Source organism: Chrysemys picta, chromosome 2 (genome assembly GCF_011386835.1).
Source record: "Chrysemys picta bellii isolate R12L10 chromosome 2, ASM1138683v2, whole genome shotgun sequence".
NCBI classification, from domain to species: Eukaryota; Metazoa; Chordata; order Testudines; family Emydidae; genus Chrysemys; species Chrysemys picta.
The window spans coordinates 114,659,626-114,680,196 of NC_088792.1; the positions used below are offsets into that span (position 1 = coordinate 114,659,626).

At 42.9% G+C, this 20,571-nt stretch overlaps 1 protein-coding gene and 1 long non-coding RNA gene across 9 annotated transcripts in view; one reads left to right on the forward strand and one right to left on the reverse strand.

The window, feature by feature from the left end:
• The window catches only part of MOCOS (molybdenum cofactor sulfurase), a 375,701-nt gene that overhangs the window by 63,048 nt on the left and 292,082 nt on the right, over window positions 1–20,571 (reverse strand). The window lies entirely within an intron of this gene.
• LOC135981448 (uncharacterized) lies at window positions 17,007–20,037 on the forward strand. The gene is made up of 2 exons (XR_010598472.1): window positions 17,007–17,240; window positions 18,242–20,037. It is a non-coding gene; the product is annotated as an uncharacterized LOC135981448 (long non-coding RNA).

Here is a 20,571-nt window from a genome sequence, read left to right on the forward strand (position 1 = left end):
CGAACAAAACTAAAGAGTGGCGGGCTGGGTATGGGGATATGAATTTTTTCTCAACCTGGGATCAAACAGAAAAATCAATTTCATGTTCCCCCTACAGTAATCTTAGTGGAAACAATACAATCTTCCAATGCCATGCAAATAACACCACTCCTCGTAAGGAGAATTACCCTGTGCCCTTCGGAGGATATTACTCCTCCTTTGTAGGCACCTATGTGACAAATGGGTGCAACCGACCCTTCCCAGCCTTAATAGGCCATCATTGGGTTTGTGGGACCAAAGCTTATACTGTGTTACCAGCTAACTGGTCAGGTATCTGTTATCCCGCTCGACTCTTCCCACAATTCCGAGTGCTGGGGTCCTTCCCACGAGAACGCCTGCGTAATTTCAGGCGAAGAAGAAGGGACTTATCAGATGCCCAATGGTATGTAAATAACATAAGCCCCTTGACCTGGGAAGAGGCCATTGGCAGTTCCCTTATCCCACTTGGGGGAGTAATACACCATGCAAAAAGGCTCCTAAGGTTACAAGCAGTAGTTGAAATAATGGCAAATGAAACCGGAGAGAGTTTAAAAACCCTGGCCAAAGAAACAGGGGCGATCCGACAGATGGCCCTCCAAAACCGTCAGGCACTGGATATAGTGCTGGCGGCCAAAGGAGGGACCTGTGCTCTCATTGGAAAAGAATGTTGTGTGTTCATACCTGACGACACCAATGAGGTAATAGATCGCGCTAGTCACTTAGAACAAATTGCATCTCTTCCCCATGAAGAGCCAAGTTCTTTATGGAAGTGGCTAAGTAACCTATTCAATTTCTCTGGCATAGGAAACTGGTTGTTTCAGGGAGCCCTGACTATCCTGTGTGGAATCCTAATGATTTTTGTATGTTTTCAGTTAATCTCCTGTTGTATCCAGAATTGTGTAAGGTATGCCACTCAGGTGACTACCCCAAAACAGAGTGCTAATATGATGATGTTAAATATCGCTGATGAACGTAGAGATAAAGAACTATTAATATGTGGAACCCAGTAATTGTTGGTCTTTGCGTAAGCTTGACCAAAAGGAGGGATTGTGAAAGTGAAATGAATTATACTAAAGAAATAGAAGGAATTAAAGAATGCTGTATGTACCTTTAAGTAGAAATTAGAAATGCTGCAAGCCAGGTGTGCAGGAAAGCAGACATTAACTGCTTAACTTGCCACTTAAGGGCAATTGGTGAAGCATTAGTCTTAGATTGATAAGAGTTAACAAGGAAGCAGGATATGCATATTGTGCTCCATGCATATTTTACAGTTTTGCTCTCTCTGTCCTTTTGTTTAGTTTGCACCTTTTTATCTGTATAAATAAGACTGTTTGAATCTTGCATGGTGGCTCACACTATCTGATTGTATTAGCAGAGCGCTGTGCTAATAAACAGAGTGGTCTTGACAAAATTGTGAGTCCTGATTCTAACTTTGACACTAGCTAGGAAACAGACATCCATTTTTTTACTACGATCACACACAGGGGTGGCTCTATGTTTTTTGCCGCCCCAAGCACAGCAGTCAGGCAGCCTTCGGCGGCGTTTCCGCGGGTGATCTGCCGGTCCCATGCCTTCGGCGTACCCGACGCCGAATTGCCGCCGAAGCCGCGGGACCAGTGGACCTCCCGCAGGCATGCCACCGAAGGCTGCCTGACTGCTGCCCTCGTGGTGACCGCACACCACCCCACGCGCCTTGCCGCCCCAGGCATGTGCTTGCTTCACTGGTGCCTGGAGCCGCTCCTGATCACAGAGTTAAAACTTCATTTTTTTTCCCAGTAATTTCTGTTTTAACCAGAGTCAGCGCTCCTGCTCCTCCTTCCTTTTAATTATGCCATTTTGCTTTGATGTCTGAGCTTTTTTTTTTTATATATACAGATTTATTTGTTGCTTACTCCTAGGGTTGCGAATTTTGGTTGGACGTATTCCTGGAGGTTTCATCACATGACATAATATTTAATTTCTTGAGACTCCAGGACAATCCTGGAGGGTTAGCAACCCTATATTACTACTGTACTTTAACTATTTAGTGTCTGGAGCATCTAAGTTGAGAGGGATTCATGAATAACAACTACAACAATAATAATGTTTAATCCGAATATAAATCCTCCTCCATATTCTAGTGCTATTGATATGCTTGAGAGCAATACCACTACTGTAAGCAGATTTGAAATATGTGGTAGTTAAGATTTATAGATACCATATAGTTTTGCATGATTTTAAATCACTAAAAATGGAAGGCACCCACTTCTATAGGCTCCTTTAAAAATCTCATTTTAAATCATAGGACCAATTACTCAAACAAGCAGTTCTTACTCATATGAGTTGTTCCATTACAGTCAACAGAATTACTCACATGAGCAGAAGTTGTCAGATTGGGCCCTTAATCTTGACTTTTTTATAATTTCGTACGACGAGGATGGAAAAAAACATCCAGTTCAAGAAGCCTCGTCACAACAGTATTTATTCTCTTGGAAGAATGGCAGTCTGGATTTCTACTCAGTTCTCAGACTGTGACCAAACTTCAGAGCACAGTGTTTCTGGAGTAGGTTTGTCAGATGGATTTGCTCATCACAAGAATTTCACTGCACACTACTGATGGCTGGTTATAAAGCTGACTTTGTGACACTCTTCTCCAAATCAGTTGGTAAATTAATTCACTGATTTATTGCATGAAATCGGAGAGAAAGTAAGCTAGCTCTTTTTGTCACCCAGCTTTTGATTGTGAAATGTTGTGGCTGCCAATGATGCATGCTTAATCTTGTTTAATGTAATTTAATCCAGAAATAGGTCTGAAGAGAAAATCAGCACTTGTTTCCAAATCATTATTTAGAAGAAAGAAAAAAAATGACATCTTTGTTCAGTTACTAAGACATAAAATCAGTTTAACCAGATCGTTTCCTGCAAAATGATATTTTTTGTACAAAACATATACATTCACCCCTGAGGTGCTAATTTCTAGTCGGGACAGAGCCCATATTGTCTAAAGGTCTGATTTTCTTCTGCCTTGCATCTTCTGCAGTCATTTACATGTGTATAAATGAATTGCAAAGTGGGTGTAAAACACTCCCAGATCCGAATGCTAGCAGTTTACACCCACTCAGCACTTACTTTGCTCCAGTAAAATGAATACACTGGGTACAAGGCAGCGGAGAGTCAGACCTTAAATGTATATTGGAACTGCACATTGGATGCATTGACAGTGAGAATGGTAATTTATTACTATTAGGCATTTTTGAATTGATGTATGTACCAATTTGTCTACTTGCTTTAGGCCTGGTCTACTACTAAAAGTTAGATGCACCTAGCTAGGTGGCTCAGGGCTGTGAAAAATTTCATGCCTGTAGTGCCGTAGTTAGGTTGACCTAACCCCCATGTAGATGTGGCTAGGCTGATGGCTTGGTGGATGGACTGTTGAGCTACCATCTCTCAGAGAGGTGGATTAACTACACTGATGGAAAAACACCTTCTGTCGAAATAGGAAGCATCTAAACTGTAGCAGTAGCTGCACTGATGTAGGGTAGACCTTTCCTTAGAGATGGGCATGATCTGGTTCTGAACTTTTCTAAACCTCATGGGTGCTTTGAAGCAGGATTTTGTTTGGGGTCAGTTGCTAATTGGTTTGAAATTCTATGTTAAATCTGGTGACAGGTTTTAGAGGGGTAGCCGTGTTAGTCTGTATCAGCAAAAACAATGAGGAGTCCTTGTGGCACCTTAGAGACTAACAAATTTATTTGGGCATAAGCTTTCATGGGCTATAACCCACTTCATCAGATACATGGAGTGAAAAAATACAGTAGGCAGGTATAAATATATAGCACATGAAAAGATGGGTGATGCCTTACCAAGTGGGGGTCAGTGCTAACGAGGCCAATTCAATTAGGGTGGATGTGGCCCATTCCGAACGGTTGACAAGAAGGCAAGTATCAACAGAAGGAAAATTACTTTTTGTAGTAACCCTGCCACTCCCACAGACCTTGGGAGACACCCCAGTCCTCACTTACAGACAGCCCCCCAAACTGAAGAAAATATTCACCAGTAAGTACACACCACACAATGGAAACACTAACCCAGGAACCAATCCCTCAACAAACCCCATTGCCAACTCTTTCCGCATATCTATTCAAGGGACACCATCATAGGACCTAACCACATCAGCCACACCATCAGGGGCTCGTTCACCTGCACATCTACCAATGTGATATATGCCATCATGTGCCAGCAATGCCGCTCTGCCATGTACATTGGCCAAACCAGACAGTCTCTACGTAAAAGAATAAATGGACACAAATCGGACATCAGGAATTGTAACGTTTAAAAGCCAGTAGGAGAGCAATTCAATCTCCCTGGACACTCAATAAAAAGACTTAAAAGTGGCCATTCTTCAACCAAAAAAACTTCAAAAACAGACTTCAATGAGAAATTGCAGAGCTGGAATTAATTTGCAAACTTAACACCGTCAAATTAGGCCTGAATAAAGACTGGGAGTGGCTGAGTCACGACAAAAAGTAATTTTCCCTCTGTTGATACTCACACCTTCTTGTCAACTGCTGGGAATGGACCACATCCACCCTGACTGAACTGGCCTCGTTAGCACTGACCTCCCACTTGGTAAGGCAACTCTCATCTTTTCATGTGTTCTATATTTATACCTGCCTACTGTATTTTTCACTCCATGCTTCTGATGAAGAGGGTTCTAGCCCACAAAAGCTTATGCCCAAATACATTTGTTAGTCTCTAAGGTGCCACAAGGACTCCTCGTTGTTTTTATGTTAAATCTGTACCTGAGCTGTTTTCATTAGGAAGTGTGATGAATATGGGGGAATCAGGCACATGCAGCACAAGTATGTGTTTACTGGTTGCTCATAACTGTATTCATTATTGTTCGACTGAAGATCTAAGTGAAGATTAATAATGTTGAAGTTTTTACTGTTGGGAAAAATGTCAGCCAGAGAAATAGATGAAGAGCCAAGTGTCTAGCAGATGAAGAGACCCTTTCTAGAACTTCTGCAAAAAGGCAGCTCACTTGGTGGAACTGTGCTGAAAGCAAGTAACATCCTGGAAAAAGAACCAGAGGAGCCTCTGGAAGGGTGGGTAAATCAGAACATGTAGGTAGTCATCCTGTAGGACCTGACCCAGAAGATTTCTCCTGCTTGATCACATGCATCCTATAGAGTCCCTGAGTTCTGTGAAAAGTAGTATCCAGAGGAAGAAGCATAGGGAAGATAGGAAGTCTGGCAAGAGACCACCCTGGCTTAACCAGGAGAGCTTCAATGATCTAAAAATAAAAAAAACAGTCCTACAAAAGTGGAAACTAGGTCAAATTACAAAAGATGAACAAACAAATAACACAAGTATGTAGGGACAAAATTAGAAAGGCCAAGGCACAAAATGAGGTCAAACTAGCTAGAGACATGAAGGGTAACAAGAAAACATTCTACAAATACATTAGAAGCAAGAGGAAGACCCAGGACAAGGTAGGCCCGTTACTCAATGAGTGGGGAAAAACAATAACAGAAAAAGTGGAAATGGCACAGGTGCTTAATGACTTTTGTTTCAGTTTTCACCAAGAAGGTTGGTGGTGATTGGACATCTAACATAATGAATGCCAGTGAAAATAAGGCAGGATCAGAGGCTAAAATAGGGAAAGAACAAGTTAAAAATTGCTTAGACAAATTAGATGTCTTCAAGTCACCAGGGCCTGATGAAATGCATCCTAGAATACTGAAGGAGCTGACTGAGGAGATATCTGAGCCATTAGTGATTATCTTTGAAAAGTCATGGAAGATGGGAGAGATTCCAGAAGACTGGAAAAGGACAAGTAAAGTGCCAGTCTATAAAAAGGGAAATAAGGACAACCTGGGGAATGACAGGCCAGTCAACTTAACTTCTGTACACAGAAAGATAATGGAGCAAATAATTAAACAATCAATTTGTGAACATCTAAAAGATAATAAGGTGATAAGTAACAGTCTGCATGGATTTGTCAAGAACAAATCATGTCAAACCAACCCGATAGCTTTCTTTGACAGGGTAACAAGTCTTGTGGATAGGGGGGAAACAATAGATATGGTATATATTGACTTTAGTAAAGCTTTTGATACTGTTTTGCATGACCTTCTCATAAACAAACTAGGGAAATGCAATCTAGATGAAGCTACTATAAGGTGGGTTCATAACTTGTTGGAAAACCATACCTAGAGAGTCATGCTGGAAGGGCATAACGAGTGGGGTCCTGCCGAGATCAGTTCTGGGTCCAGTTCTGTTCAATATCTTCATCAATGATTTAGATAACGGCATAGAGAATACACTTATAAAATTTGTGGACAATACCAATCTGGGAGGATTGCAAGTGCTTTGGAGGATAGGAGTATAATGATCTGGACAAACTGGAGAAATGGTCTGAAGTAAACAGGATGAAATTCAATAAGGACAAATGCAAAGTACTCCATTTAGGAAAGAACAATCAGTTGCACACATACAAAATGGGAAACGACTGCCTAGGAAGAAGTACTGCGGAAAGGGATCTGGGGTTCATAGTGGACCACAAGCTAAATATGAGTCAACAGTGTAACACTGTTACACAAAAAAGCAAACATCATTGTGGGATGGAATAGCAGGGGTGTTGTAAGCAAGACATGAGAAGTAATTCTTCCACTTTACTTCGTGCTGATTAGGCCTCAGCTGGAGTACTGTGTCCAGTTCTGGGCGCCACATTTCAGGAAAGATGTGGAAAAACTGGAGAAAGTCCAGAGAAGAGCAACAAAAATTATTAAAGGTGTAGAAAACATGGCTTATGAGGGAAGATTGAAAAAATTGGGTTTGTTTAGTCTGGAAAAGAGAAGTCTGAGAGGGGACATGATAACAGTTTTCAATTACACAAAAGGTAGTTCTTCTTAACCATCTGAGGCTAGGACAAGAAGCAATGGGCTTAAATTGCCACAAGGGAGGTTTAGGTTGGACATTAGGAAAAACTTTCTAACTGTCACAGTGGTTAAGTACTGGAATAAATTGCCTAGGGAGGTTGTGGAATCTCCATCATTGGAGATTTTTAAGAGCAGGATAGACAAAACACATGTCAGGGATGGTCTAGATAATACTTTAGTCCTGCCATGAGTGCAGGGGACTGCACTAGATGACCTCTTGAGTTCCCTTCCAGTCCTATGATTCTACGTGTCAAATCCAGAAACTGCTAGTTGTTTTGGGACTGAGGAATTTCAGTACGAGAGAAGATTTGAAATACTATCTTGATTCTTAATGGATGATCTTGCATCTTCTGGATTGCCTTTTTCTTCTGCTTGGTGCACCTTGTGAACTGGAAGATTCAAGAATTGAATTTCAATAGGCCACATATGCATACCTGATGGAGTAATCAAGCAAGATGGTGTCCAAGATTCAGTGATTCAGCCAAGCCCTGGAGTCTTCCCCTGTAAGGGGCATATTTCCATGGACCCATATATCTTCAGGCAGAAGCATTCACTCTCCCTGGCCACTCATTTGCCTGCGTTCATACCCAAATACAATTTGGGCTCATATATAGGATTTTAAAATGCCATCCAGCATAGGAATGGAAAATACAAAAAGGAAAACAAAGAAATAAATCATCTGTGACATCATAGATAACTTAATCAGAGCTTCCTCTCATGGGTACTGAAGCAGGCATATGTAATCCAATATGCATCTCTAGCCATTCTTCAGGATAATAATTATGCAACAGATTATAGCTGACAAAGCAAAGGTGCATGGTGTGGGGGTGAGAAACAGGGCATATAAAGCTCCCCTGCCATTCTGCACTCCTGCAGAGGGACCAACCAACATAATGACAGGGGAAACTAGAACTGTGATAAACTAGTGGTAGTGGCAACTCTAGCTTGAACTTTGGGTAGGAAGGATGGTGTAGTACATAAGACTCAGTGATTCAAGAAACCTGTGTTCCATTTTTGGCTCTAACCCAGGGGTGGGCAAACTTTTTGGGCCGAGGGTCACATCTAGGTGGGAAAATTGTATGCAGGGGCAGGGGCAGGGGGTTGGGATGCGGGAGGGAGTAAGGGGTATAGGAGGGGGTGCGGTGTACATGAAGGGGCTCAGGACAAGGGATTGGGGCAGAGGGGGAGGTGTGGGAAGTATGAGGGGGCTCAGGGTGCAGGAGGGGTGCAGAGTGCAGGAGGGGGCTCAGGGCAGGGGTGTGGGATGCAGCAGGGGGCTCAGGGCAGGGAGTTGGGGTTCAGGAAGGGTGTGCGGTGCAGGCAGGAGACTTAAGGCAGGGAGTTGGGGGGCAGGGTGCAGGAGGGGTTCGGGCTCCGGGGTGGCAGTGGCACGCATCGGGGCCAAGGCAGGCTCCCTGCATGCCTGCCCTGTCCCCAGCCCCAGGCCACTCCAGGAAGTGCTGCGGCCCCTGGGGGAGTGGGGGCGGAGGGCTCCGCGTGCACTGCCCTTGCCACGCCTCCAGGTACCTCCCCCCAAGCTCCCATTGGCTAATGGGAGCTGCGGGGGGCGGTGCCTGGAGGCAAGGGCCTGGGGGCCACAGGGACGTTGGGCTGGCCACTGCTGAAAGCGGTGCGGGGCCCGCGGCACCACAGGGGGCAATCCTGTGGGCCGCATCTAAAGCCCCGAGGGACCGGATCCAGCCCGCAGGCTGTAGTTTGCCCACCCCTGCTCTAACCTCAGACTTCTTCTGTGACCTTGGGCAAGTCACTTAATCTTGCCTTGGCCTCAGTTCCCCATCTGTAAAAGAGGGATAACAGTACTTCCTAAGCTCATAGGGCTGTTGTGAGGATAAAATTCCATTCATGCACATGAGGTGCTTATATATGACAGCGATGAGGGCCATATGAATGCTTTGATAGACTCCCCAGAGGGGACAGGAAGGAACAGGCAGGGTGATAGTAAGATGGTGCCATGCTCATACTCTCGTTGGCCAATGGAAGTGGGCTGGAGGGTTGAAATTGGATACTGCACACTTTCTAAGGGTAGCAGAGCTGCTTCTCCACAGTCCCAGGAGGAATTCCAGCAGAGCCTGCTGCTAGTGGGGATTCTTGCTGATGCCCCATGGTTTCTTCTCACATTCCCTCTCCCCCTCCTCAGTGGAATCAGTGTCTTAGAACATCACTCTGGTTCTGTATCTACATATTTTTGCTTTAATGTTCTCCCTTAGATGCTTTCATTTTAAGAGCTGCATGAGTTTCTTTCCTTTATCTCCATCACAGTTTCCCTAGCAACACAAAGCATACAAGGACACTCAAAAGAAGTGATGTCAGACAGCCTCCTCAGCATAGGAATTGATGGAGTTTGTAAGCATAACCCTTTCATACTAGCAGTTCAATAATAGGAGATTTCAAACACACCTGCTAGGATGCTTTTTGCTCCCCACAGAGCTGAACTATTACAAAGAACAATCCCACCTGATCCCTGCCACCCAACTTGCTCAGCGAGCAAGAGACCTGAATTCGCCTGCCAAGGATGCTTGTTACCACATGTAATCTAATCCCTCTACACAAGCACAGCATATCTCTGGCCTGCATGCTAGGTCAATGAACACAGAGTATCCTGTTGGGAGAAATGACTTTTGACGTCTAATACCACATAACTAACTTCCATTAAATGTAAGCAGGGACACATATTGTAATGGCCCATCTTGTCAGTCTGAGATAACAACACATCATTATAATGACAACTCACTCTGGCTTACTGCACCACAAACAGGTCTCTCCCAATAGTACAGGAGATAACGCAAATCACCACTGTGGCAAGGGTGCCTCTTACAAGATGTCTGCAGCACAAACTGATGAGAACCAAAGAAATTAGTGGAGTTTTAAAAAGAGTCATTGCAACAATGTTTTTCTCCTTGTAATCCTGTTTGCATTCTACACCACTGGTCTATCAGCTGCCCCTGGTTTCCTGAAGTCTTAACAGCTAAATCAATAATGAAAATCAATAGCAAGCAATCACCCCGGTAATTTTTAGGTAGCTGTTGGGAACATGGCCAAAAATCCCATTAGGCATGTTATTAATATTTTTCTTTCCTTGAGTCATCGCATTTAATGTAATGAGTGGATATGTTCCAAAAAGCATTAGGATAAGTAATTCAGAGTCTTTTGACCATCTTGTACAGACATATTCTTTGTTGGAATTAAAAAGTGTTTGTTCCCCGCTCCTCCAATAATATTTTAGAAGAAAAATATACAGTACATACTGTCAACTTATCCATCTACACAATGATAGTTTTACATGATATCTAAAAACACAGGTGGATCAGAAATAAATAGATATTTATTTATAAACTGAAAAGATCTCGATTAAGTTGCTTTGTCTAAAAAATAAACCCATCTGTGCAGATAAGATAATGTAAAAAGGACACCTTTTTGCTGCTTACTATCAACCCACTAGCATCTCTAAGGACACGGATTATGAATTTTATGATAAGTACAGTTATGTCGGTAGGTTGACCAAAATCCCTTCAGTGATTTTGACAAATGGATCTGGCAACTCCTTTCCATTTTTGGGAAATGCAGTAGGGTTTTCATAGTTATAAGCTGCTCTTCTAAGAACACAGACATCTACTAGTCTGGAGTAGGACTGGCACACTACTGAGAAAGTCACTTTAGGTGTCCTGCAACTACAGTTGTTCCTAAAGAAATCTACTTATCTTAGGTGGTTCCATGGTAGCTATATCTATGCACCTCACCATCTTTAACACACTTACCCTCACTATACTCCTGTGAGGTAGGGAAGTACAATTGTCACCGTTTTACAGATGGGGAAGAGAAGAACGGAGACACTCATGTTTACGTCTACACTGCAGCTGGGAGCAATTCTCCCAGACTCACGCTAGCCAGACTGAAGCTAGCACGTTAAAACCAGCAGTGTAGACCTGGGGGGGGGGGGGAGGAGGGAGGAGCCTTGAGAGCCTGAGCTGCCACCCAAGCTACAATGGCCACACTGATATTTTTAGCATGCTAGCTCAAGCTCTGCTAGCACAAGCTTGCATACCTGTGCGGCACTGTGGCATACCCTACATGATTTGCTCCAGGTCATACAGGATATGTTTGTGATACACCAAGGAATTGAACCAGTTTTCCAAGTCCCAGGCTAGTGCCCTAACCCCAGGACCATTTTTCTTTTCTTATTAACACCTTATTAAAATAGTGCTAAAGGAAAACAAAATGTGCAAAATAGAAAGGACAGGAAATAATGGAGCCAGTGACAAGGAAAGAACAGGAGTACTTGTGGCACCTTAGAGACTAACAAATTTATTAGAGCATAAGCTTTCGTGGGCTACAGCCCACTTCTTCGGATGCATATAGAGAGGAACATATATTGAGGAGATATATATACACACATACAGAGAGCATGAACAGGTGGGAGTTGTCTTACCAACTCTGAGAGGCCAATTAAGTAAGAGGAAAAAAAACTTTTGAAGTGATAATCAAGCTAGCCCAGTACAGACAGTTTGATAAGAAGTGTGAGAATACTTACAAGGGGAGATAGATTCAATGTTTGTAATGGTTTGAAAGTGACAAGGAAGGCTACTGTGTATTAGGGAATGTTTCCCAGGACGGTCCGGAGCATTTGGTTTGATTACACCAACTATGTGGTATTTTTCCCACCTAGACTCACAAAGCTCCGCCAGTGCCGGTCCCAAGCCCGGATCAAAAAGGAGGCGGGTTGGTCGATGGGGTGGCTTCCCGTTCTAGCTACAGGAACTACATACATAAACCAAAACTCACGGCCGGAGGAGGATGGACAGCGTTCAGATGCGCATATGACAGTGGATGCTCAAATCCATCGGGAAGTCACCCACTCGATGGTCCAAATTCTGATGGCCAGAAAGAGTACATCCATAGCTACCTGGAATGTAAGAACTCTAAATAGTGCAGGAAAATTAGCACAGGTAATCAAAGAAATGGATAGATATAAAATTGACATCCTAGGACTTTGTTAGAGTGGAAAGTTAGATGGAAAGATCAAGGTCTAATAACATCTGGAGAAAAAACAATGTTATATTCAGGGGGAACCAAACATGAGAGGTGTAGGAATCATCATGAATAGCGCCGCAAAGAAATCACTTATGAATTGGCAGCCAATATCAAATAAGCTACTGGCAGCTAGATTCCACTCTCGGCACATTAAGTGCACTATAGTCCAGGCATATGCTTCAACAAATGATGCAGATGAACAGGACAAAGAGATTCTATACAGAATTGAATGATGTAATGAAAGAAATACCAAACCACGATCTTGTCCTGGTTATGGGAGATTTTAATGCCGAGATCGGAAATGAAAGAAGAGGTCGGGAAACAGTCATCTACAATTCTTTCTTCCAACATAAATATATACACAAAAAGACATAGATTTCACCAGATGGCCGTACACAAAATGAGATAGACTATATCTGTGTTAGTCAGAGGTGGAAAACATCAGTGTTCGACACAAGAATATTCAGAGGAGCAGATATAGGGAGCGATCATTATTTGCTGAAAGCAAACATCCAATTAAAGTTTAAAGCACTTAAAAAGAAAGAACACAGACTCAGATTATTCAATACACAGAAACTACAAGATTGCAGGATGCAAAAAGAGTACCAGATTGAGGTCAAGAATAGGTTTGAGGCCCTTAAAGATCTTGAAGAAAACCAAGTGGAAAAATACTGGGATCTTTTCAAAACAGCTATGCTAGAAGCAGCTGAAAAGATAATTGGTAGAAAGAGAGGAAGCAATAAAGAACCGTGGATCTCAGAAGAAACATGGAAAATTGTAGACAAAAGAAGAAAACAAAAGGCTCGAGTACTACAACATGCGAATGAAGAAACAAAACAAACTTACAGGAACTTTGACAAAGCAGTAAAGAAATAATGCAAAAAAGATAAGCAAAATTGGATAGAAAGTTAGGCTAGTGAAGCTGAAGAAGCAGGGGAAAGAAACAATACAAGAACAGTCTACACTATTGGTCTCCAAACTTTTTTGATCGCGCACCCCTATCAGTAAAACATTTTTGAGCACGCACCCCCAATAGATGTATATTTATTTATGTATAGATTATATACATGTACTACTATACTAATATATTATGTACATTATGGAGATATCCTATCTCCTAGAACTGGAAGGGACCCGAAAGGTCATCAAGTCCAGCCCCCTGCCTTCACTAGCAGGACCAAGTACTGATTTCTGCCCCAGATCCCTAAACGGCCCCCTCAAGGATTGAACTCACAACCTTGGGTTTAGCAGGCCAATAGAAATTAAAAAAGGATGAGATAAAGATGAAATAAACAATATTTTAAATTTTTTTATTGTATTTTATTTATTAATGATACAAAAAACCTTTTTGCTCTCACAAATAAAATTAATATTTTTAGTGAGAGCAATGTGATTGAATATGCTTAATTATTTCTGAAAATCTTGGTTTAACACTTTGTGATACAGCGATTGGAAGGTCTGGATTAGGGTTAGAGTGCTGGAGGGCGCTCAGGATGGGGTGTGGGGTCTGGGAGGCAGTTAGGGTGCTGGAGGGCGCTCAGGGTGGGGGTGCGGGAGGAGGCTCAGGGCTGGGGCAGGCAGGAGGTGCAGAGCACTTACCTGGGGCTGCTCCTGTTTGGTGCAGCAACAGAGGGTCCTGTGGCACCTTTAAGACTAACAGAAGTATTGGGAGCATAAGCTTTCGTGGGTAAGAACCTCACTTCTTCAGATGCAAGTGAGGTTCTTACCCACGAAAGCTTATGCTCCCAATACTTCTGTTAGTCTCAAAGGTGCCACAGGACCCTCCGTTGCTTTTTACAGATTCAGACTAACACGGCTACCCCTCTGATGTTTGGTGCAGGTGGCTCTGCGCAGCACCGCCCCCATGGCCACCATTCTGGGAGCTGCCCCCCCGGCAGGGCCACCAGGAACGCTGGGGCTTTAGGGGCTGCAGGGCCCTGGGTTAAGGGGGCCCCTGGGCCATGGCCTGCAGCTCTAAAGCCCCTTTCGGAATGCGGCCCTGTGAGCACAGGCTGGAGGACTCAGGAGGAGCAGGGGCAGCTGTGCAGCCAGCGGCCGGAAAGAAGCAGCACTTTCCCCTTCAAAGCGCCATTTCTCTCCAGCCGGCTTTGAAGGGGAAAGCGCTGCTTCTTTATGGCCACTGGCTGTGCGGCTGCCCCTGCTCTTCCACAGGCCGGAGGACTCAGGGCCACATTCTGAAAGGGGATTTAGAGCTGCAGGCCAGAGCCCCGGGGCCCCCTTAGCCCAGGGCGCTGCAGCCCCTAAATCCCCTGGGTTCCGGGTGGCCCTGCCTGCGGGAGTGTGGGGGGGACACACGACAGCTTCCCCGCTCGCTCGTTCCCTTCCTCCTCCAGCCGCCCTTCCCCCCCCCGGCGGTGCTCCTCCTACCGCGCCCCCCACAAGGGATCGTCTTGCGCACCCCCTGGGGTGCGTGCACCCCTCTTTGGAGACCACTGGTCTACACGCTCCTGAAACAGTTAACACGATATGGATCAAGATTTAGAAGTGTCCCAGTGAAAGGGAAACAAGGAGAAATTTTGAAAACACAGGAGGAACAAGAAAATAAATGGGTGGAACACTTCAAAGAAGTGCTAAACCAACTAGAACCAATTACAAGGCTGGAATTTAAAAATGATAAACCATTAGACCTAGATATTGATCCCTTAATCTGGGGCTTCCATTTCGTTCCTATCTCTCACCTTGCCCTGTCCTTTTCCCACACCCTCCCTAGAAGGGAGGGTAACTCCAGATCAGATTTAAGCCGCTGAGCAGCATGGAGAGGAAGGAGCTGCCAACTGGGGAGCTGTAGAAGAAAGTTGAGCTGTTGATCAACTGAAAGACACTGGGTGCCCTTCTGAAGTGCCATCCTAGGAAACTACATGGCTTACCTATAGAGCAGGGCCAGCCCTGATATTTTCATTATATTCTGTAAGGGAAAATATGTAGATAGGAAAATACAATCCCATATCACAAAGCCATCCATCATCCAAAGTCTCATTATTAAAACAAGAAGCAGAGGAGCAGACAAAGAGAAAACGGCATAGTATGGAAAATGAGTTCAACACAAACAGGTGGGAGGCTACAGCACATAGCACATAATGACAAAGGGTGGGATTTTCCAAAACACCTAAGTGAGTTAGGAGCACAAGTCCCATTGGAAGTCCCCCTAACACTTTAGAATGATAGAAATTAGAGATGGAAAAGATCAATAGGATAGGGGTCTATCCTCTACCAGTACAGGTCAATGGGGGCAAATGCCATGGTATATAAGGTAGGAGTGTAACTGGTTGAAAGACTGTACTCAAAGAGTAGGTATGAATGGTTTGCTGTCAAACTGTGAGGATGTATCTAGTAGGGTCTCTCAGGGATCAATCCTGGAGTTGGTACTATTCAATACTTTCATTAATGACTTAGATAATGGAGTGGAGAGCACACATAAAATCTGAGGATGACACTCAACTGGGAAGTGTTGCAAGCACTTCAGAGAACAGAATTAGATTTCAAAGTGACCCCGATGAATTAGAAAAACAACAAGGAGTCTGGTGGCACCTTAAAGACTAACTAACTGTTAGTCTTTAAGGTACCACCAGACTCCTTGTTGTTTTTGTAGATACAGACTAACACGGCTACCCCCTGATACTTGACCCGATGAATTAGATAATTGGTCTGAAGTAAACAAGATGAAATTCAATAAAGACAAGTGCAAAGTATTACCTTTAGGAAGGAAAAATCAAATGCACGACTACAAAATGGAGAATAAGTGGCTAGATGGTGATGCTGTTGAAATCGTTCTGGGGACAACAGTGGATCACAAATTAAATATAAGTCAACATAAATCATATTGAGGCGTATGAACAGGAATATCATATGTTAGACACAGCAGGTAATTGTCCTGCTCTACTCAGCAATGGTGAGGTCCCAGCTGGAGTACTATGTCTAGCTCTGGGCACCGCACATTAGGAAAGATGTGGATAAATTGGTGAGAAAGTCCAGAGGAAAGCAACACATTTTTAAAAGGTTTAGAAAACCTGACTTCTGAGGAAAGGTTAAAAAAAACTGGGCTGGTTTAGTCTTGGAAAAAAAGAGGACTGAGGTTGGGGCGGGGGGGGAGGGAGCACGACCTGATAACAGTTTTCAAATATGTTGAAGGCTGTTATAAAGAGGACGGTGATCAATTGTTCTCTATGCCCACTGAAGAGAGGACTAGTAGTAATGGGTTTAATTTGCAGCGAGGGAGATTGTGAGGGAGATCTTAGGAAAAATTTTCTAATTCTAAGGATAGTTAAGTCCTGGACTAGGCTTCCAAGGGAGACTGTGGAATCCCCATCATTGGAGGTTTTTAAGGGCATACTAACACCTGTCAGTGGTGGTCTAGGTTTACTTAGTTCTGCCTCAACACAGGGGGGTGGACTTGATGACCTCTTGAGGTCCCTTCCAGCCCTACATTTCTATGATTCTATGAAAAGCCATAATGTAAATTGCATTTTAAATTTGGGCTGCTTGTACATATCCGGAGAGGTATCTGTTGAGAAGCTGTGCTGGGGAGACAGCACTGAAAGACTAGGCCTTTCCCTACAGCCCACCCTGCCAGGGCTTTTCTCTGCTTCCTCCCCCCTTGCAGGGCCTTTCCCTGCCGTGGAGTCTTTCCTTGCAGCGAGGAAAGGCTCTAGCAGTAAGGAGCTGGTGGAGCCCTTCCCCCACTGCCTCCCTCCTGCCAGAGCCTTTCCCAAATGCTGGAGTCTTTTCCTGTGCTAGTGGAAGGCTCCAGCAGCGGGACACTATATGGCTAAAAATAACAGTGTAGACAGGAAGGCACAACTTGTGCGAGTACTCGAATTGCCTAAGCCGTGCCTCACTGTCTACACTGTGATTTATACTTGTGCTAGGGGAACTACTTGAGTATGTACTCTACACGCTGCCAGAAAAAGCATGCAGTGTAAATGTAACCTGATTGCCACAGCTGACCACAATCTATTTGAGCAGTGTTCTCAGTAATCTTAAGAGAGGTGGGGAGGGCAAAACTCACTGACATGTAAAGCTATAGTCAGGCGCCTTGTGAGGAGAACTGAAATGTTTGCATTTCCTATTTTTTTGCAGGGGCCTCCTGTTTTAGCAGTTTGTCTATCAACCCTGAATGTGATATGGCAGGGCTATGGGTAGGAAAACTGGAGCTGCGAATGAACCCTTGTTTGCTGTCTTCCTGGCAGGATCGCTAGCAGGCATGGCAAGACATTGAAGAAACTTTTGCAGGTGAGGCAATCAAGGAGGACTACCTTCTCTTTTGCTTTAGGCTATAGGCAAAGGAGGTAGAGTAGAGAAGTTGAAAGGAACCTGCTAATCCTCTGCTGAACTGATGGTCATTTTTCAAAGGTAGCTATGAGGTTAAAAAAAAGCTTAAGGCACAAACAATTAGGGTGGAAAAAAGAAAGGCAAAGAGTTCTCTCAGGACTCCACAGAATGGAAGCAAGTAAAGTTTCAGAGAGAGAAGTTTCAGAGGGGCAGTCTGTTTCAGCAAAAACAATGAGGAGTCTTGTGGCACCTTAAAGACTAACAAATTTATTAGAGCATAAGCTTTCGTGGGCTATGACCCACTTCTTCAGATGTCTGGAGTGAAAATTACAGTAGGCAGGCATAAATATACAGCACAAGAAAAATGGGAGTTGCCTACAAGGAATAGCTGGGGAATAGCTATGCCAAAAATCTGGCTGACCTGCTCTGGCTGTTACCTACTCTTCACCATACTAGCTAGCTGTGACAAGTGTTTAACTTGTAATGATATGAGGTGCCGGGCTCAAGCAATTTTTTTACATTCATAACCAATGCACGAAGTCCAGAGGTGCCAGGGCTATGAACTGCCAAGCCTAAAGGTGCCGGGGCTCAGCCTGGCAAGCCCTGGCACTAATTAAGCATTGTCTGTGACCAAATACAAGACTAAGTTATGGAAGAGAGGCAGGTATTGGAGCTGTACCCCTTATGAAAATATGTAAAGCAAAAAAGATAGTGTTTCTTTAACTGAATATATTGCCACATTAAAGCAGCAAGGAAAGCAAAAATGTACAAATAATAATAGCACAACAGACATCTTACAAAAAGCCTGTATATTTTTCTGATCTTGGAGTGGAATAGGTAAAACAGATTTGATTTAATCTCACATGAATCAGGGTGTAGGGGGGGTGTTAGTTTTTGTTCTGTTTTCTGTCACTTTATTGTCTTTGTTTTTTAAATTTCCAAACAATTTTGCTTTCTTACAGCTGTTCCATCTCCTCTTCCTGTTGCACGTAGAAGATGCTGGAACCTTAAAAGTTGCACACCTCTGGAATTATTTACAAGTGTCAAACAACAAATAATTATAATGATGACTAAGAATGCAAGTTGTAGTCCACTCATTACCAACGCTTGTAGTCCAACACTTACCATTTGAGAGGGTGGAGGGCTTGAGTATTTGTAATGAGATATGAATGTGATCACACATTTGAATACAATACAAATGACAACTATTCATCATTGTTAAGGATCCAATGTTTGTTTCATGTGTTGATGAGTCTGTACTATCAGTCCAGGGCTTAATGAACAGGTGACTTCACTTTTGTGACATCACAAAAAGTACAACCACATCTGGTGTTAATTGGTACCCTTCCTGGCAGTCTCAGTAGAGAAGCAAAGGATTGCTACAGAGCTACTTTGGTGAAGCAGTGTTGAGAAGCCAGCATTGTTACTTCCCATATTGCACCACCACTCTAGATAAACAGAGGTCTTCAGTCTCCAGCACTGTTACTCTGATACCTTTCACAAGCACCACATGTGCTAAAGATTTATATGTTACTGTGAATATCAATAGTGAAAACTTGTAATGCCTATGTTTTAGTTAGTAGAATCCATAAGGTATTCCATAAAGAGGCAATCACCATACTGCTTGATATATGCTGAAAAAGCCAGACAACTTGTGAGTCGAATGCAGGTGTCTCTTCGGTTCATTACTATAGTTGGTTACAAATGGTAGTGTACAGACAGCTTTACTGAGAGGAAGCATTTTCAGGAGAAGGAATAGGAGCCCTAAGGGCATCTCAAAGAAGAAGACTATTATTTAGTATAGTTTAAGAGCAAGAAGATTATTGAGACTGCAAAATCACAGTAGCCAGGCCCTAGCTCAGAAAGCAAGTTTACACGGAAAGATTGGGATGTTAGCAAAACCTTGTGAGTGACTACTGTGTTTGGAGTCTCCAAATCCTTTTGTTTAAATCATTTTAACTGGCAGCAGTGTGCTGAATGGATTCCAGTGATTAAGCTGCCCATTAAATTGATAACATACATTTAATATTCAGGTCAGGTTTCTTCAATAAACAATATTTGAAAATAGTGACAACCTTCATTAAATGCAAGGATATATTTAGATAAAAGTGGGATAACAGCACAACTTTTCATAATTATTTCACATCCAGCTCATAACTTCTAAACCTTCAAGTATTATAAATCATACCTATTGGGACAGTAAGCTGTCAAAAACATTGTCACCCTTCAGAGATGCAATCATGACAAAGTCTCATTTGCGTTAGGCTTCAAGGGGATTCATTTATTTGATCTTCAACATTTGAATGAAGTGTTTACTCAAGGATCAATCTGCAGCCCATGGCTATTCCCTCACTGAATAAATGACCCCGTGTGTGTAATTCAAGTGTGTTTGTGTTTAGTAACACGATCTTGTTAACTGTGGATGATAATACTCTGACAATAGTTAGGAGCGGACTTTAACATTAGTAACAGGCTAAGAATTGCTTCCCTTCAAAATGCTGCATAGACAAAAGACATGATTTTCCTTGCTTTCATGTTGCAGTAGCAGTGTTAAATGTCACATATTTGATTGCATGCCTTTCAAATCTTAAATATCTTGGACTTATTTCAGAGTTTTGAATATTGAGTAAATTATGTAAATCTGAAGGATTAACTGTAAGCTTGGTATCTGCCAAAGAGACTGTCGCTTTTACTTTTAAAGTCTTTCTGACCAAACGCAAATGCTACAAATAAAATTCTTGCAAGCCTCACCATAAAATTCTCTGTAGAATGAGTCATTCAGCTCAGATACCATGGCAATGGGCACAGAAGAAATACCAGATAGACAGAAGAAATGATCTGGATGATTGGTTATGAATACATTATTTACAGAAGGGGCATCAGCAGTAATAAAATCAGACATTTAGGAATTTGTCTATTTGACTAAATTAACTGGAGCACAATCTGAGTAATTAATTAGTAGTTAGGTGTCTACTAGTAGATAGATACTTCTCAGAAGTATTATTCTCCTCAAATAGAAATGTTGTCCCATTTTCTCTTAATTAAGTGATCCCAAGACCAGTGCCTTAGCTAACTGGCCTCTGAATCTGGTGTTTTCCTAAACAAGTGGATGAAGTTTACACCAAGGCTGATATATGTTGTATACCAAGCAGTGAATCCTAAAATCAAAGACAAACTTAGCAGCTTTCAAATTAGCAGGTCACAAACATGACTACGGTAAAGTAAACATATTTCATTTCCATACGCAGAAACCAAACTATTAGATTTTGCTCTGATTTGAATAGACCTGCCT